Source organism: Berghia stephanieae, chromosome 14 (genome assembly GCF_034508935.2).
Source record: "Berghia stephanieae isolate SIO BIC M18660-M18661 chromosome 14, UCSD_Bste_1.3, whole genome shotgun sequence".
In the NCBI taxonomy this organism is placed as follows: Eukaryota; Metazoa; Mollusca; class Gastropoda; order Nudibranchia; family Aeolidiidae; genus Berghia; species Berghia stephanieae.
In genome coordinates, this window is record NC_088373.1 from 32,483,943 (window position 1) to 32,488,942 (window position 5,000).

General features: G+C 38.2%; 1 long non-coding RNA gene across 2 annotated transcripts in view; it reads left to right on the forward strand.

Annotated features, from left to right (window-relative positions):
• The window catches only part of LOC144959989 (uncharacterized), a 25,844-nt gene that overhangs the window by 499 nt on the left and 20,345 nt on the right, over positions 1-5,000 (forward strand). The window lies entirely within an intron of this gene.

A 5,000-nucleotide genomic window follows, 5' to 3' on the forward strand; every position in this document is an offset into this window, starting at 1 on the left:
ATATATATATATATCCTTTCTTTAAAAAATGTAGCATTGTGGAGAACATTGTGTTTATTTGAGTCAATAAAAAAAAATTGATACGGTGCACAACTCTACTGAAAGATTTGAAAATTTGAAATGTATTTTTTACAGATAGATAAACAGACAACTTGATTTCCTTTTATAATTTAAAGCCAGGTTGAAAGTTCGATGAGTCAAACAGATATCATAAAATACGTAACGACGACACTAACAGATCAGCAAACCAATTTCGCCACTGTAAAAAGTTGTCAATTTGCGTCATCTATTTATGACATCAAGTATTATTACTACTTCCGTTGTGTTGTTGATTTAGCGGTGATCAGTGTTGTTATGTAGTAGTATGTTCTAATTGCGTGTATGTTTGTGTGTGTGCGTGAGTGTGTGTGATTGTGTGTGTGTGTGTGTGTTGTGTGTGGTGGATACATGTTTGTGTGTGTATGTGTGCTGGCATTTTTCAGCAAATCGTGGCATTCATAGTGATATTATTCACTTGATGACATGAAGGTATTTCAGTCGCCATTTTGATCCCTACATCCCCAGTATTCTTTAAATTTGTATTTTCACCGTTGATCTTTTGTCAAGCGTTTATTTATTCAATTTGTCATCATTTTTTTCGGTTAGGGTCAGCTCGAGATCGGAGGATATTTTTTTTTTCTATTAGGGTTAGTCATAAGTATAAGTAAAGGTGCTAGGATGTTTGTTTTTCCACAAGTTAAGTCAAGGGGAGACATTCCGAAAGCTCCTACATCTCCAATATTCTTTAAATTTGTATTTTCACCGTTGATATTTTGTCAGGCATTTATTTATTCAATTTGTCATTATATAGAAGTATTTTAAAAACTCTAGAACAAACCGTGATAGATTTGTGAAAGTTTAAAATTTCCTAATTTGACCATTGTTTTGATGTTCGGCCGCCATTTTGATTTGTTAAGTATTGAAAGGTAGTGCAAAGCAGTCCGAGAGTTGTTTTTTTTTTCTATTAGGGTTAGCTCGAGAGGTTAGTCATAAGTCTTATTAAAGGTGCTAGGGTGTTTGTTTTTCCATAAGTTAAGTAAAGGGGAGACATTCCGAAAGCTTCTACATCTCCAGTATTCTTTAAATTTGTATTTTCACCTTTGATCTTTTGTCAGGCGTTTATTTATTCAATTTGCCATCCTTTTTTCTATTAGGGTTAGCTCGAGATCGGATGATTTTTTTTCCTATTAGGGTTAGTCATAAGTCTTATTAAAGTGCTTGGGTGTTTGTTTTTCCTATTAGGGTTAATTAAAGGTACTAGGTTTAATTTCTTCTTGGGGTTACTTGAGGGAATATATTATTAAAGTTGTTTCCCTTTGTATGGGCTTTCGGAAGGCCTCCCAAGTAAAGCGTAGTAAAGACTTGCGACGTATTGATATAGATATCTACTGACTGATAAACCAAAATCATGCCGAATAAAGCATGGCAGCGACGACAAGCACGTCGATAAAATATACATCTAATCGTAATCAAGCTAATCAAGAAAATGATTCAGGCCGATATGTACGCCAAGCTGAAGAACCACACAGTATTGACGTAGAAGTAGTTCACATTCCAGGTCAAGAGGAAGAAACTCATGTCTTATCTCCATTTCAAACTCGAACCAGAACTAGATCTACTAATACTACTACGACTACTACTTCCGCTACTTCTACTACTAATACTAATTATACAGAAACTGCTCCTCAACAAAATGTAGCTCAAACAGTGGAAATTACATCAGCTGCAGATCAAGAACAGGATACAACTACAATACCTCTTATCTCACCACACAACACAGGACGCATGAACAAAGTTTGTCGTTTTGTTCAGCAAATGTATGGCACGGTGAATCAACCTCGTTATGCTGTGCCAACGGGGAAGTATCACAGGCACCTTTACAACCCCTTCCGAATAATATAAAGAGTCTTTACACGGGTAACGACACAAATTCTAAGCATTTTCGAGAACACATCCGTGCTTACAATTCTATGTTTTCATTCGCCTCCGTGGGTGTACACGAAGATTTCTTGCCTCCTGGGATATACTGTTTCCGAGTTAGTGGTACCGTCTACCATAGAATAGGTCATATTCAACCCAACAGTGATAATGATATACCAAAATTTGCCCAATTTTACATTTATGACACTAAACACGAAATTCAAAATAGGCTTTTTTGGAATAGAAGTCTTAATACTGATATTTTGACAACTATATCTACCATCATGGCTACTGTTAGTCCCTTTGTTGAATTATATAAGCATGCCGCTGCAGCTATTGAAGATGCTGGAGATCAAGGGAAGGATATTAGAATGGTGCTGCGAACAGATTCATCAAAAGCTCCCAGTAGATATAATTTACCGACTGCTTCAGAAGTTGCTGTTTTACTCCCAAATAACCCTATCAACTGTAGTAACCGGAGGGATATTGTATTATACCGCAAATCAGATGACCATCCAAACCAACAGTCAATTATGCGTATCAGTGAAACACATCCTCACTTTGATCCGTTGCATTATGTGCTCTTCTTTCCAAAAGGAGAAGAAGGTTGGGTGCCCAACATTAAATTCAACAGAAAGCGAACCGGTCAGGTCAGTCCATCATTATTGTATGCTTATCGACTTATGGAGAGAGATAGTTTTAATGTAATATTGCATGGAGGTCGTCTCCTGCAACAATATTGTGTTGATCAGTATGCTAAAGTTGAAGAGCAACGCCTGCAATACATTCGATTTAATCAACAGTCATTACGAGCAGAATTGTATCAAGGACTGGTGGATGCAGTGTATCGAGGTGACGCACATGGAGCTACAGTAGGGACCAAAATTGTTTTGCCATCTTCATTCACAGGGGGTCCAAGAAACATCCTCCAATTATACCAAGATGCAATGTCAATTGTTCGCAGATATGGTAAATCAGACTTTTTCCTTACTGTGACCTGTAATCCATGTTGGCCAGAGATAACAAATGAACCGCATGCACAACAAACAGCTGCAGACCGACCAGATTTAGTCGCAAGGGTCTTTAGAATTAAATTAGGGGCATTGATGATTAAAATAATTTAAAAAGAACTTTTTGGCAAAGTCTTAGCATATGTGAAGGTCATTGAATTTCAAAAGAGAGGCCTACCACATTCTCACATCCTGATTACCCTTGATCGCAGTGCCAAACCCATAACTACTCAAGATATTGATAGGTTGGTGTGAGCAAAAATTCCACAAAACAAAACATTACAGAATTTTGTTTCAAAACACATGATGCATCGTACCTGTGGCCTGGCCAATCCCAACAGTCCATGCATGAAATATGGCAAGTGTTCCAAGAGATTTCCAAAATCATTCCGTGAGACGACACATACAAATGACTCCACTTATCCCCTGTATCAGAGACGCAATGATGGAAAACCAATCTTCAAAAGAGGAATTGCCCTTGATAATAGATGGGTTGTCCCATGTAACCCGTATCTCCTCAGCAGATATATGGCACATATCAATCTTGAGGTGTGCAACAGCATAAAAGCGGTGAAATACATGTATAAGTATGTGTACAAAGGACATGAGAGAGTCATAGTAGAATTCCAAGGGGAACAAGATGATGAAATTAGGAGATTTGTTGATGCACGTTATGTTTCAGCAAGTGAATCTTGCTGGAGATTATTCCAATTTGACATGCAAGACCGATACCCGGCAGTTCAACGTTTAGCTTTGCACTTGGAAAACCAGCAGTCTGTAACTTACAGAGAAGGGTATGCGGAAAAAGCTGTAAGGAGACTGAAAGACACCACACTAACAGCATGGTTTAAGGATAATGCAATAAACCCTGAGGCTAATACTCTACTGTATACTGATATGCCGGAACATTACACATGGGACAGTAGAACGTGCATTTGGAAGAAGAGACAGAGAAACCGCCTGGCAATCGGTAGAATGTACAGCGCCCATCCAGCAGAAGGGGAGCGCTTCTTTCTTAGATTATTGCTGCAGCATGTAAGGGGAGCAAAATCATTTGAAGACCTAAAGAGATCAGAAGTAGGAACATTACACCATACTTTTCGACAGGCCGCGTCTGCTATGGGTTTATTGGAGGACGATGACGAGTGGATAAACGGCATGGCAGAATCAGCATTTGTTGCCTCAGCAAGTCAACTCCGACAGCTTTTTGTCACAATTTTGATCTTTTGCAACCCCGCAGGTCCTAATATGTGCAGTATTATTATTTCCATATTATCAAAGTCAAGGGGAACAAGGGGGTAACAATAAATTGTCCACTTCACACTCGATCAAGAACAACCATTGATTATTTCCCTTTGCAGTAAGACTATACAAAGGAACGAAAGTGACGTCACTCAGGTCTTTGTTATTGTTTATAGACAGCCGTTTTAATTATAAGTTCTCACTAAAATATATAAATCAGACAATAAACGTTTAATGTTACACATAGTCCTGTGTATTAGAACGTTATATCCGACTGGCGGATTTTGTGAGTATTTTAAATTAGCACATAGAATAATAACAGTTTGGTGAGAAAGAGCGACAGGAACCCCGCCCAGCTATCGGGAGTGACCTCCCCTTCCACCACGAGAGGTGATATATGACCCATCGTCTCAATACGGTATTATGTCGGAGCGAACCAGATGCTTAAAAGCCGAATTAAATGATAAACTGGTCAAAAATATAAATTGTTGGCATTAGCACCTTAAAATATGGTACCCATTCTCCTCAATAAAACATAAAAACTCAACACAAGTCTGATATTTCTGGTTATAAATTTAATTTTCAACATCTTACCCAACCCGACTTTATACCGTTTTGAGGCGAAGGGCCATATACGACTCTACAACAATCTGTATGACACAAGTGAATTAAAATGAAAAAGGCTGAAGAACCAATAAATGGGATATGGACGTGTTTCTATTTGATTGGATGTCAGTAGGAATTGGTTGTTATGGGTACGGTCGGTTGTCATGGTTTCTATCAACAATG